Source organism: Macaca nemestrina, chromosome 6 (genome assembly GCF_043159975.1).
Source record: "Macaca nemestrina isolate mMacNem1 chromosome 6, mMacNem.hap1, whole genome shotgun sequence".
Lineage (NCBI taxonomy): Eukaryota > Metazoa > Chordata > Mammalia > Primates > Cercopithecidae > Macaca > Macaca nemestrina.
Genome location: NC_092130.1, coordinates 176,797,309 through 176,812,459, shown reverse-complemented (window position 1 = coordinate 176,812,459; position 15,151 = coordinate 176,797,309). Strand labels below are relative to the sequence as shown.

Here is a 15,151-nt window from a genome sequence, read left to right as displayed (position 1 = left end):
TTTTATCCCTCACCCCGTCCCACCCATTTAGCACAAGCACAAGCTAAGTACTCTTCTCTCTATTGCAAATAGTCTTTGTAGTTTGACCTTTATCTCGACTTTATTTATCATTATTATTTTGTTGTTGTTGTTGGTTTGCACAGATTTTAGCTTTTGCAGTCATATTTAGCACCATTTTCTTTTATGGTCTCTCGGTTTTAGTCAGGCAGGCTTTCCTTTCTCCAAGGTTATAAAGGAATTTGGCTGTGTCTTCCAGTTCTTTGATGACTTAGCTTTTATAATTAAATATTGGAACCAGATTTTTCCTGGGGCGTGGTGTGAAGACTGAGTCCAATATTACTATTTCCATAACTCAACCAAGCTGCCCCATCACCACTTATTGAAAAGATCATCTTTACCCTCTTATTTTAATTGCCATATTAATTGTCCTCCAAAGTCCCAATGCATTTCAGTGTATTTCTTTTGTTCTATCTCTTCATGTGCCAATATCACACTATTTTAACAATGATAATTTTGTCGTGTGTTTCATCTTCCATTGTTTTTCCTTTTAGAGTATTCCTTAATCTTATCTTCAACGTGAGCCTTGGGATCAACTGGTCTTATTTCTCCTAAAATATCTGTTGATATCTTTTTATTGGCATTGTATGAAATGTGTTAAATGAATTACAGGCATTTCATATAGCTTTAATTTTGAGTATTCTTATTCAAGAACTCGGTACTTCTTTTCATATATTCAGTTCATTTTTGTGCTCTTCAATAACTTTTAAAAGTCTACTTCAAGTAAATGTGGCTTCTTTCATCTTCAATTTATTCCAAATCATCTTATATTTAGGGTTTGTTATTTTACATCAAGAATTTAACTGCATCGGAGCTATTTATGCATGTTAATTAATTTTCTACATTGCACAACTTTTGAATTGTAATATTATTTGCAGCAGTGTTTAGTTGATTCTCTTAATTTTTTCAAGAAGCTCTACTATTATATAGTAATAGAGTTATCTTTTCTAAATTGTACATCTCTGTTTTATTATAATTTCATTAGCTATTGTTAAATGATGTTGATGATAATAAGAATGATGATCACCAAATAAATGATTTGAAGCACAAATGTATCAGCAATCTCACTGGATAAATGTAAGTGCAATACCGTAAGTGAAAAATGAGTAAACATAGTTTAAAAGCACTATAAAATAATCATTTAATAATCAAATAGAGCTTATTTCAGATACCAGGACAGTTTGTCTTTAGGAACTCTATTGATCTAATTCATAATATTAAAATATTTAAAGAAAAAAATTATACTCATTTTCACAGGTGCAGACAGGCATTTGGAAACATTCAACAACCATTCATCATGTTAGAAAAAATAATAAATCGAGAACAGGTGACCATGTTCTAACTGATAAAATGTGTCTACCTCTATTCCAAAGCCAGGATTATACTCAACAGTGAAACACAAGAACTATTGCAAATTCTCATGTTTAACTTGTGCCCTATTAGATGGGCAATTTTAGTGACCATTCCATGATCACATAAGCCAGATATCTTCTCTATTTTCAGGACATAGCATTTGTTCTATACAAAGCCAGTTTCCTTTATTAATTATATTACTAAATTATATTATATATTAATATATTCTATTAATTGATATATTATAAATTAATATATTCTATTAATATATTCTATTAATTGATATATTGTAAATTAATATATTCTATTAATATATTATATTAATTGATATATTATATATTAATATATTATACATTAATATATTAATTAATTCTATTACTTAAAACTTGATCTGTCATGGATGTAGATAAATGAATTGAAGTGATCACAACTTAAGTTGCTTCTATTTCTTCTTGCAGTCCCTGAAGTTTCCACTTCATGAATATAGTTATTATGCTGTTTCATGTGTAGAGTTCAGAGCCGCTACATCTTATTGGTCAACAGTTTATTTTTATATTATAATTTCCTTTTTTAAAATTTTGGTCTTGTTTAATGGTTGTAGCTAAATTATTGCTTATTTTGTCTGATAGGAAGATTGTGTTCCCTGCTTTGTTTCTCTTTGCTAGCCTAGCTTTGCCTATTCATCAGTTTTCTCATCTTTATAGAATCACATTGTTTTAGTAATGTCCCATGGAATAACCTAAATTTACAATTTACTTTGCAACTGAATTTTAAAATGTGCTTATTTACATTTCCTGAAATGAGAAATAGGTTTGTCTCAGCTTTACCACATTATTTTATGTATGTTCTATGTTCATAGAAGTTTTAAAAGTCTTTAATTTGTGTTCAGTTTTCTTAGTGCATTTTTTGTGCATAGTTTCCTGACATTTAAGAAAGCTTATATTTCTGTTGTTGTTGTAGTGATCATTTATAATTGTAACTTTATATAGTACCTTTCATCCTTTCATTACTTAGGCAGTTTCTAATAGTCTCCCCCTCAAAGCAATGATAAAGTTACCACTTCCCTTTCTCTTCATTGTCCTCTATCAGCATCAATTTTAGTCAATAATGTTACTTTTTCAGCATTATCATTACTGTGTTAAATATCTTTATGATATTCTTAAGGTGTATACTATGCATAACATTAATCGTTTTCTCTTTTCTTGCAATCTTTGCTAGTAGCCTCCTTGTGAAACATCTCATTCTGTTCAGCCTCCCTGATTAGTGATTGTAGTCTTTGCTTCATACATTCTAGGTTGACCAATGATTTTTGAAGGTGTAATTTCCATAATCATTTCTTGATTGGCTGAAATTTCTTATCTGGTAGTTTATGTAAGCATTCAGAAAAAAAATTCTTAGTTTTTATGTGCAAAACACAATAATTTTGTCAAGCTAGAGCTCAATTCTTAGGTCAATTTTTCCTGGCCTCAAAATGTGCACTTTGAAAACATAATTTTAAATCTCATTTCACAAAAAAAGTCTTTGTAGACGGCACATACACAGGAGGTCATCTCATTCTCTGTGGCAGAATAAGGGAAAGACTTTAGATTTTGTGAAGTCTGGAAAGTCCCTTCTTCCAGCAAGGAAAATTTGCTTTTGTTTCATTGTTTTATCTGGTAATTTTGGAGACTTCACTTACGGCTCTATTGGATCTCCATATAGAATTTACGATCGGCTATTGCTTTCAACAAAAATGTCCACAGGGATTTGATTAGAATTGTTTCAAATTTGTAACTTGGGGAAATTGACATCTTAACAAAATTCAGATTTCCAATTCATAAACACTCTGTTTTTAATTTAGTCGTTATTTGATTTTTCTGTCCAAAGTTTATAATTTTCATCATACAAATCTTAAATTGTCTTAGATCTAGACATAAGTATTTCAAGTTTTCTTGGTGTTATTACAAGTTGTGTATGTTTTAAATTACTATCCAATTGTGGATTGCTAGTGTACAAAAATGCAATGGATTTTTATATATTGACTTTTGATGCAGCAATATTGTTGAACTCATGTACTGTATCAGGGAGTGCATTTTTGTGTATGCTTTGAACATTTGACACCAATAACCATATAGTTTATGTACAGATAATTTTCTTTCTTTCTTTCAATATTCTGTATTTCTCATGGTTTTTCTTTTCTAGTTTCATTGTACTAGAGTTCCTTCACTATGATATTGTGGTAAGCAGAGTAAAGCTCCCAAACCTCTGAAAGAAAAAGATGTTCACACCCTCATCCCCAGAACTTGTAAATACGTGAGTGGTAAAGGTGACTGCAGGAGTGTATAGGAATACAGACAATAGGATTATCCTCGAGTCAATGAGATTATTCTGAATTATCCATATGGACCTAATTTAATCACACGAGTTCTTAAAAATGAGAAGTCCTTTCAGATAGGATGACACAAGTGAGAAGGATGAGCAAAGAGAAGAGATCCAGCAGGTGAGGGGGAGTTGGCTCACCATTGATAGCTTTGAGCATGGAGAAAGAAGGATCAGAACCCAGAGTGTGGGAATGGCCCACCGTGCACAGCCAGTGCGAAAATGGGAGCTCGGTCCTACACCTGAATTCTGCCAAGTAGTGTAATGAGCAACAAATGCATTATCCTCTATGACTTTCAGTGAGAAGCACAGCCTGGTGACACTTCTATTGCAGCTCAGTAGGAAGTATGTCAAACTTTCGACCCACAGACATATAAAATAATAAACATACGTTGTTTCAAGTCACTAACTTTGTGGTAATTTTTTTTTTTTTTTTTTTTTTTTGAGACGGAGTCTCGCTCTGCCGCCCAGGCTGGAGTGCAGTGGCCGGATCTCAGCTCACTGCAAGCTCCGCCTCCCGGGTTCACGCCATTCTCCTGCCTCAGCCTCCCGAGTAGCTGGGACTACAGGCGCCCGCCACATCGCCCGGCTAGTTTTTTGTATTTTTTAGTAGAGACGGGGTTTCACCATGTTAGCCAGGATGGTCTCGATTTCCCGACCTCGTGATCCGCCCGTCTCGGCCTCCCAAAGTGCTGGGATTACAGGCTTGAGCCACCGCGCCCGGCCACTTTGTGGTAATTTTTTTGCAATAGCAATAGAAAATTAATTCAGATATTGAATAGGAGTGGTGGGAGAGAACACCTTTGCTTTCTTCTCAATCTTAGGGGTCTTTCTGCGTTAATGTGCAGTCTTTCACCGTTAATACGGTATTAACTGTGGGTATTTTTTTTTTTTTTTGTAGATGACCCTTGTGAGGTCAAGTTAATGTTCTTTTTCAGCTAGTTTCCCGAGTTTTTATCAGGAATGACTGTTGGATTTTGTTCATTTTTTTCTACCTCCATGGAAGTGATTATATAGGTTTTCTCCTCTAACATCTTGACATAGAAAATTACATTGCTTGATTTACAAATGTTGAAAATATGACTCATACTCAATTATGACTTATCATTTTTATCTATTGCTTGATTTTATTTGCTTTTATTATGTTAAATTTTTTGTGACCATGTTTATGAGGATTGTTAGTCTATATTTTTCTTTTCTTGTAATACTTTCATTTAGTTTTAATACTAGTACAATATTGGACTCATAAAATAATTTGAGAAGTTTTCACTATCTTGTATTTTCTGGAAGAGGTTCTATAGAATTGATATTATGTCTTCATGAAATGTTTGATAGAATTTGCCAGTAAAGACATGTAGGTCCAGAGTTTTATTTGTGGGACTATTTTAAAATAAGTTTAATTTCTTTAATAGAATTATACTATTCTGGGAATTTATTTCTTCTTGAATGAGCTTTGCCAGTTTGTATCATTCACAAAACTTAGGCCATCACTTCTTTTGCATATGTTTACAAATATTTTCTTATTATCTTATATCTTATTATATTATATCTGCAGAATCTCTAGTGATGTCACTTCTCTTACTTCTAATATTAATAATGTGATCTTTTTTTCCTGGTAAGTCTGGTTAAAAGTTAATGAATTTTGCTGACCTTTCAAAAGTAATCTGCTTTGATTCCATTGAATGTTTTCTCCTTTGTTTTCTGTTTTCAATTCTATTGATTTTTGCTGCTATATTTATTATTTTTTCTTTATGCTTATAAAGAAAAAATTTAGTTTTATTTTTCTTTTTCTGTCTAATTTTTTGAGGTGAAAGTTCTAGCAATTGACTTGAGACCTTTCTTATTTTTGACTTAAGTGTTTAATGCTATAAGTTTTCCTCAAAGTACTACTTTATCTACATCCTATACATTTTTTATGACATGCTTTCAACGTAATTTATTTTTAAAGATTTTCCATTTTCCCTTGGGATTGCCTTTTTGACACAGAAGTTATTTAAAAGTATGTTGCTTATTTTCCAAATTTTGTGGCATTATTCAGGTATCTGATATTGATTTCTAATTTAATTCATTGTAGTCAGAGAATGCACTGCAAAATCTGAGCTATTTAATCTGTATTTTTTTAGATGGCTATCCAGTTTTCTCAATTGTATTTAATGAACAATCTGTTTTTCCCACTAATTAAACATGACAGTATTATCGTACGTATATATCTCATATATTATTGAATCACATAAATAAGAAAATGGCAATGTTTAATAAACATATTTAATTCACGGCTTAGCTTTTCATGTGGACTATATTCCCCAAAAAACATCCATTATGGACAAAAAACCATGAGAAATTCTGTGGGCATCTTCAATTTTCCATATCCTTTTGAATCAAGCTGCAGAATTGTTCAGGCATTTGGTTACATTCTTTTAAATAATTTTTTTTTCACAAAGTTTACTTGGCTAACATATTTTTAGGTATTCTGGGTTCTTTTATTCAGTAAGAATTCAAAATTTTTAAGTAACTTGAAGAGGATATTGTTTGCGATCTTGACTTGCAAGATTACGAATGTCAAGATCATGAAGATACTGTTGATTTAAAATTTCACATGTTACTACGGTTTATGCTATGCTCAGATAGAATGTTCAAGTAATGCTTTACGATCCAAGGACAAAGGTGATTTTTTTAAAATAAATTCCTAATCATTTATTTTTTAAAGTGCTTGACAAGGGAAGTCAGTGATACATAAAAAGCACCAGAACATCTCTGCCTGCCCTAGGGGAAGAGAGGCAGGCATGCAAATCAGAGGGAAGGTGACACCCAGAGCCTCTAAGCACAGGCATATCTATATCTGGATCTGGATCTACTCCTTCCCTATCTACGTCTATCTATATTTATACACAAAGGCTACAAAGCAGCCCTCTGAAATGAATTCTCATTGAAAGAATGAGAAAAAAGAATGAGAAAAAGCTTCCCAGAGAAAGTGCTTTCACATTCATAACAGCTCAAGGGGCCTTCGAGAATCTACCTTAAGAGAGAAATCCAAGCTTCTGATAGAATGAAGAAAAGAGACTGTGAGTGAAAAATCAGTTTATTGTCAATTGAACTGTTCCTTCCACAAAGTAAGCGTATAAAATGAAGAAAGCTTTGCCCAGAAAGGAGTGTGCTTCTCAGGACACTTAATGTTTATAAGAGGATCCATTTAAGGAAGTGAATAAATAGAAAGGTGAAGCAAAACAGGGCAGAGATTCACGGATGCCTTTCTTAGTAAAAAATCTCCAAGTAACAAGTAGATTCTTCGGGTTGTTCTTTGGAAGACTGCATTTATTTTTGAAAGAGTATTTCCTACAGCTTTTTTCATCATTTACATACATTTTTGAATATGTAAATATATATGTGTATGTGTGTGTATGTGTATACACACAAAGATGCATATACATAATTTTTTTAATTCAGGAAAGCATCTTTGCCCATGGATGACATTTTATATTGACAGTGCTTTCCAGAATATCTCCTCATTGGCAATCAGGATCTCATATTTATGGAAGAAATATTTTCTTTACATACCTCAAGGCATGACTATCTTGCATCTTTGCAAACTGCCCAGGGCAGAGTACTCTGGCGCTATCTGTTAACACCAGAAGGTTCTGAATTACATATTTTATGTTAAGATGCAAAACAGTGTCACCTAGGGGCCTCAGATGTTTGAGGAAAAATGGTATTTTTGTAATGAGTGTGTCTTTTTCCTTCATCAAGTCACTTTTTTGGGCATAAAAAGATGTTAATTTTTTGACCCTTCTTCCATAGTCATATTAAGAGGAATTTGCCATAAAGGATTTATTGGCTGTAGTTAAAGTGAAATGCACGCATGAATTAAATGCTAATAGAATGAAAAGTCCTTGCTGTGAATTTCTTTATAATTAATATCTAAATATATTACAGGTAGCAGGGGGTTTATTCTATCTATTATTTTGACTTAAAGTGGGCATATTAGTGACCAGCTTCCTGATTGGGCTTAACTGTTCTTCGAGTCCTTCTCAGAGAGAGAGTAGGAAGGCAGTGGGAGCAAACTGCTGTTTTTATCCAAAGCAGGCATCTACCAGTCTCCGGATAGTCACAATTTTACTATTTTATTCTAAATATAATATCACTAGTGCAAAAAAAAAAATTATTGAGTAGGGGCACTATAAAAAAGCCACAAATGACAGTTACTTCTGACTGTCAATCCACATGTTTAATGAGAAACTCTGCAGGATTTAATGAATCCTGGTCCTTCAATCTGGCATCATTTTAAACATAACCTGCCTCTGCAACTCAGTGGTGTCAGTTTTTGGCCTCCACTGTGGCAGCTGGATGTACCTCTAATGGAAGGAGGTTTTATTGTGAACTATTAAACATATATAAGAAATCACTACTAATTTACTCAGATGGAGAGGGCAGGAAAGCATGTGTGTCTCTGTGTGTGTATGTGTGTGTGTGTGTATGTGTGTGTATGTGTGTGTGTGTGTGTGTGTGTATGTGTGTGTGTGTGCACCTGCAGAGAGAGAGAGACAGACAGACAGATAGAAAGTGTGCATAATGGAGTTATAGAGACAGGACAATGTTTAATCAGGACTGGAAATGCCCTGTGTGTGCATTAGTACAGGGAGCAAAAACAAAAAGACAGAAAAAACTGCATTCTATGTCACCAGTGCAATTCAATATCAAAGCCTAATTGGGTCATGCTTGCAGGTAAAGCCAGCGCGCTGCCTGCCGCCATGCGAAGGGACCACGTTAGTCCCTCCCTGCACGTGTGAGTTTAGCCTGGCACATGCTCACGCTCCAGTTTTATTTAAAATGCGTTCTCTTTCTGTCTCGTGCTTCTGGCTTGGTAAGCTGGAAAGAGGAAAAAGACCCCGTTTCCCCTGAAATCAGTGGAACTTGCTAGATCAGGGCTATTCTTTTCCTTAATGGTGTGAAGGGAAACTCAGCCATCCCTTCCACGTCCCGGCTTCCGTGGGCTGAACCGGACCCAGAGTCAGATGAAAAGTAGGAATCAAATGCCTCCCGTCTCAATCACTACTTAATAAAGCGATTAAAGAAAGGAAGATGAAGGAGAGAATAATCTGTATCCCCCCTACCTGGAGTTATCTTACTCTCAACGTTAAAGAGGAAAAGAGGACATTACATTGGATTTCCCCCTATTTCTTCTCCCCACTTCCTTCTCTCTCTTCCACTCCTCTTTGCCGTTGTTGTTGGCGTTATTTTTTTTTAAAGCTCCAAGAGACAGACCTTCACGGTTTCTCTGTGGTCCCAAGACCTCAGTCTGGCAGAACCGAGGAGAAAGAATGCAGGTTGTGTCGTGCAGTCAAAACTGACCAAGGCAAGTCATTCAGACGAGTCGACCCCAAGTGCTGGAGGACCCTAACGACTGGATTTAGTGGCAGGCGAACAATGGAGCCCTCAAGGAGGTAACAATAAATCCACAAAAGGTCGAAGTACCCCTCCATATGCAAAACTTCCTGCGGGACGGAGGGTGTGCCTGCAGCCCAGGCTGGCCTCAGGGCTGTGACAATGCTGCCACCTGCTGCTCCAGGCCTCTCTCTCCGGGAGACGAGGAGGCTCCGGGAGACAGGAGGCTCCGGGCACCTTGTCTCCAGCTGAGGCTGAGGGAGCACGCCTTTGTTTAGGGCCTCTGGTCTCGGCCTGTGTCAGAGCTTGCAGGGCAGTTGGAGCTCTCTCTGTAGGGACAACTGGTTTTAGAGGACTCCTGCTTTCCCCAGTTGTACCAGTTCAGGTGTAAACCTGACATGCAATAGGATCCGGCATGGTGTCCACACTCATTAGACACATGGCATCGTTTCCAAAGGTATGTGCAAGGCGGACACCCTTGGTCTCACGGGCATGTCATGCTGGGGTTTAGCTTCTGGGCAGCGTCCCTACAGTCTCTGCCCTGTCGCTGAGCAATTAAACAAGTGTTAGAAACAAAATGCCGAGGCGGCTGGCATTTTCCGTCTCAGCAAGACGGAAGAAAAACTTGTGGGAGTTTCACTCTTGTTGTCTCGTGCTGAGGCCATGTGGCTGTAAATAATGAGACGTTGTGTAATTGTGTTGTCTGTCAAAATGTGTCTTGATAGATGAGCCCGTGAGCATGGGTGGAAGTTAAGACTGCCTCCCCGATGTATAATTTGTGGGCAAGGCGCCCTTTGACTAACTTTTCCTTAAGAACAAATATTCCTTCTCTTACAGCATCATTAGATTATTCATACAGCATTCCCTCGCTTCCTCTCATCACCCATTTGGTTTAAAATGTTCAGGTTTGCTATCAACGAAGTGAGAATCTCCTGAAAAATGATGAGCTTCAACTACTTTGTCATTTTTCAGAGTCACGTTTGGAAAAAGTGGTTCTTCAATATGCACAATTATTTTTTACCACTGTATTTAGGGTCATAATTATTTCTCTGTTTGGTACAGAAAAAATAAAGTTGATATTCCTTGTAGTCTGTGAACGAAAAAGAACATTTGGATAATCTTCCCAATTCACCAATTTAGGACTGGCCTCACCCTCACTAAAGGGTGATTTATCCGCCTATCATGAGGGTAACAGAGTGGGGAGGAAAGCCTGCGGAGGGGATGGGTAATGAGGGGTAGACAGAGGCTAAGTAGGAGGCAGGGAGAAGCCAGGCAAGAGAAGAAAACCTGAAAATATCAGCAGAGGCCAGGAGAGGGGGCTTCTGTTTCCCCTAACCTCCGAAGAAATAGTGCTGAACTCACAGAGAAGTAAATGTAGTCAGACCGAAGAGTTTCGTCACTTTGATGAGATTAACTAGGAAAAGACAATGTTTAAAAATCACCATTGCCCCAGTAAGTCAATTGCAGGGAAATCGTCCTACAACCCGTTCCAACAAGGATGGAGCATTTCACCAGGTACTGGTCTTCCCTTGGGGAACTCCCCAGCATGAGAAAGAAAATGTCCTATGAAACCGGATTCTGAAAACATTGCAACATAGGAAATTGGCATGTGGTTTCTGCTTAAAGTGAGTGCTGTGAAATGGGTTATTTTAAGAAATATATGTTTATTGTATTAAGGGGACATTTGATACAAACTGGAGGATCTCAAATTCATTATACTTCTTGTAAATCAAAAGTGTAATTATTACCTTGGAAATCTGCTGGGAAGGAAGTTTAGTGATGGTTTTTATGTTAGCCATAAAATACACTTATTCTCGCCTTTATCTCACTTCCAGACTTTGCAATACGTGGTGGATTTAATCACAATGAATATGTCAAAATATCCCAAATTCCCAAAAATTACACCAGTCTACGGTCTACAGTCTCTGACTCATGATATAACCTCTTTAATCTTGTCTGTAATCTCCTGTCTTTGCAATAATGTAATGACCTTCTCCCCAGTGGACACACACACACTTTTGCACACTGCTAATCAAACATTTTAAGTCTAAAACACATAAAATCTAATGTAGTTATCATCATGTCTAAGGTATTTCGCTGCAAATCGATTCCCCAGCATGGCTACAGCCACAGTGTACATACACTTTCCTATTTGTTGTTAGGAGATTGGTCACCGGCCATGTCACCATTAGTTGCAGTGGGTACCTGGCCAGGAAAAACAAGTTTGCACCTGACTCAGCTCACAGGAAGGAGTCTGAAAAATAGGGCAAAGGCAAAGCTCTTTAGGGAAAAATTATGAGAAATTACTGCAAGGCGTCGTCAACTTTCATTGAATGGAAGCACTTGTGCTCACTTGGCATTTCACGTCAATAGGTAAATGGGTTTTTCCTTTGTTTCCCGATGTCAGCAAATATCAAGACCCAGTTGATATTTACTTTATTCCCAGGGGTCAGACTGTCAGATAGTTATCCTCTATAATCAAGTGTGGAGCCAAGTGTATAGAAAGGGAAATGATACTGATGGCCCCTAGCAGGCCACAGCGATTCACTCAGATCCCAGCACACTGTCTGCTGAGAGCTCCCCTAGCAGATTTAACGTGTGAAGGTTCCAACTCCTTAGATAATTCAGATTCTAGCATGTGCTAGGGTTTACATCCATCATTTATTTATTTTCCAGTAGGCCTTTTGCAATTTAAATCTATACGGTCCATTCACTTTCGCCTAAAATAATAACCCTGTTATGAGTCTTCTACCAGGTCCTCCAGCAACGCATGTGTTTCTTCAGAAATCACAGCATAAAAGCGTAGGTGTCCCCACTTAATCTAACCGAGTTTTTTGTGCATCTCTTCACTTGTTCCCCTAAGTTTTCCTACTCATTAAGATTCAGCCCTTTTATTGTTTTCCAGGTATTTTTTTCTCAGAGCTCCTGTTTAGAATTCCCCAAAAGCATTATGTAAGCCAGACAAAATGTGATTCATTCTCAGAAATCCATCCTTTCAGCCCCTCTATCACTTTTGCTCTCTTTGTGCTTTCGAGTTTGCTGACATCAACATCATTTGTATAATGAAGTGCGCCTACTCCATGTGGGTCTATGTGGGTGATGGACATGGGATGTCCTAACATGGGAACACTAAGCAGGGCTTTGTGAGGTCACACACAGGAACGCACATACACAGGCGCACACACACTCATTCCAGCAGTCCGATCAACGTAACGACCTGTCTTGTTTTAACCCTCGCTACAGATACAGGCCCCTGCACTTCAGCCTGATGCCAGAGGGTATACCCATAAACCTGCTTGACTTGGAAATCAAAGAGAGGTGAGAAGAGTTCAGATTTTCCCCTGCTGAGGTAGAAGGCTTGCCAAGAGACAAGACTGGACTCATAAGGTCTGCAACCGGCTCTATCGAGTTAATAGCAGCCTTTGACATCACAAAACATGCTATTTCCTTGTGTTCATGTCCTTAAGAGGAGCCACGGTGAAAGCAAACATTAAAGATTTTAATCTAACAAAAATGTGGAGTGAAAGTAAGACATTTTACACCTGCTCTCTGCACGACTATTTCAGGAGGAGGTCGGTCGCTGATCTTGAAACTGTTATTAATCAATGTTTTCCATCTGTGTGTGTTTCTGATTTCTCATCTGCATCTGTGGTTATAAAATGTCCTTCAAAGTTTGTCTTCCTGAAGTACATTCTCTTTCACATTGCGCTGCCCGTTTTCACAAGTCATCTCGGACTAGGGAGTCCTCAGAGAAAGCCAGGTTTGGTTCCGCTGTTTCCTCTCCGGTGTATATGACACTTGGGAAAAAGACAGTTTGAGGGTAAATTTGCCTCATCGTTACAGATACCTCATGAATATTAAGTCTGCAAAACAAGTCCTCTCTTTACTTCAGCACTTCCAAAATGAGCAAAGAATTACAATGCCCTGCAGTAAAAGGCCACTTAATTGCATTTGGCCAATATTTATTTCGTGCCCACTGTGTAAGACACATTGAACTAGAGAGTATAAAAATTGGTCAATTATCATCTCTTAACTAAATAATCCTGTGGTCTCATAACAGAAATAGGGTATGATGAATGTACAAATAACAATTTTAATAAAAATAATAATGAGATTTTTTAATGATTAAAATTATTCTCCAAGAACACTTTAAACACAGTGTTTAAATTGTTTCTATTTATTGAGCTTCTACTACAATGAAGACAATATGGTAATTCTAGGATTATAGACACATGAGCAACAAACACACACACACACACACACACACACACCCTGCCCCCAACTCACAAACAGTAGAAAGCATATGACATTAAACAATTGCATCATTTAATTCTTGCAACAAATTTAATTCTTGCAACAACCCGGGCATTATAATCCCCCATTACATGTGAGAGCACTCAGTATAACCACAGGGAGTTGATCTGCTCCCAGCCACACTGAAGAGCCAGGACATCCTTCAGGTACCAGGGGTTAAGATTTGGCGATGAGAACTAGAATGTTTGGTTCCACCCCCAGTTCCACAACATGAAAGCTGCATGACACTGAGCAAGTTACTCAATATCTCTGCCTGAGTTTCCCTGCACTGTAAAGGTTTGTTGTGAGAAGTGAATTAATCCTCATCTTGATCGACCTAGGGAGATCTAGTATACAAGAAATTCTTCTGTCATCTTTACTTTTTCTATAATTAAAAATTGAAACAGCTTCCGTGCTTGACCACTGATTTATTTAGTAGAAGAAACTTCTCCTTTCTACTTTTCTTCTATTCTTCCTTCTTTCCTTCCTTCTCCGTTTCTTTTGCTGTAGTGGTGAGGGTTGTTGTTCTCTTCCTCCTCCTTCTCCTCTTCTTCCTCCTTCTCTTCCTCTTCCTCTCCCCGCTACTCCTTCTCTTCTTTCTTCTTTGGAGTAACTGACAGTGTGCATAATTATTCACCTCTTGCAATGGCAGAATTAAGTGACAAATATGCTGCTTACTTTCATTAAGTCTTACTCTAAATTGTTAATAATTTGGCTTCCAGGGAAAAAAGAATGACAAAATTTTAAGATAGAAGTGGTTCAAAAGTGCACTACTTCACCACGTTTTCTTTTCTTTTTTTTTTTTAAATACTTTTTTTTCAATGTGTGCACTAAGACAGTAGAACTCTCCCAGTGGCAGTCCATCTGATTTGTAAACCACAGCAAGTAAATCATTGACTTCAGAAATACGTTACTTTAAAAAAAATGGCTAAAATGCCTTCAATTGCTTTTCCTTTACAGATTTTGGCAGAGAAAAATCTGAGGCACCTAATGTTAGATTACAGCAAAGAGAGCAAGAATGGTATTTGTTTAGAAAAACCCTCAGAATCATTGCGAACCATTCAGACAGCACAGCAGCTTCTGGAGGTGAAGGCTGATCAGACATGGGCTGAGTTTCCAAGTTCTCATGGGCACATGTGCTTTCCTGCGCTTAGACTTCTCTCCTCCAGGCTCTGACAGTCTCAGGGGAACCAGCGCTCAGGTGAGAGTGACCCCTTCTCCCACAGACTCCTTGCAGCACACACAGACGTCTCCAGTGATTCGTAAGAAAGGTTAAATTTATAAGAACCTAGTCACCATTTTCTATTTTTTATACATTTTATAAAATTGAGTGTGATTTTGGAACACAAGCAAATGTTCAAAAGATCATACTACTAGAAACATTGTCATTCTGCCACCCATTTAGCTCAGAATCTTTGATTTAGGTGAATTATTTTACATAAAACCTACAATTTTATCAATTGAATTTAACAATTGTAAAAGTAATCCCATACTATACTCACCATAAGAAACATAATCACTAATAGTTATTTTAAAAATTGTGGGATCTAATTTTTCCCTCCACACATTTTACTTGTAATGATGTAATCTCAGTATAGCACATCGGGGCTAATTAATTAGGACAATTCACTGTGGAATATAGTTGCCTGTTAATGAAAATGCTTGATTTCAGAAATGATCACTTATTTAACGACATATGAGAATTGTAATA

The 15,151-nt window shown here is 37.0% G+C and overlaps 1 long non-coding RNA gene across 1 annotated transcript; it reads left to right on the top strand.

Moving 5' to 3' along the window:
- Window positions 1-9,320: 9,320 nt before the first annotated feature.
- On the top strand, window positions 9,321-14,717 carry LOC105489449 (uncharacterized). The gene is made up of 3 exons (XR_011624369.1): window positions 9,321-9,604; window positions 12,391-12,465; window positions 14,401-14,717. It is a non-coding gene; the product is annotated as an uncharacterized lncRNA (long non-coding RNA).
- The last annotated feature ends 434 nt before the right edge of the window (window positions 14,718-15,151 follow it).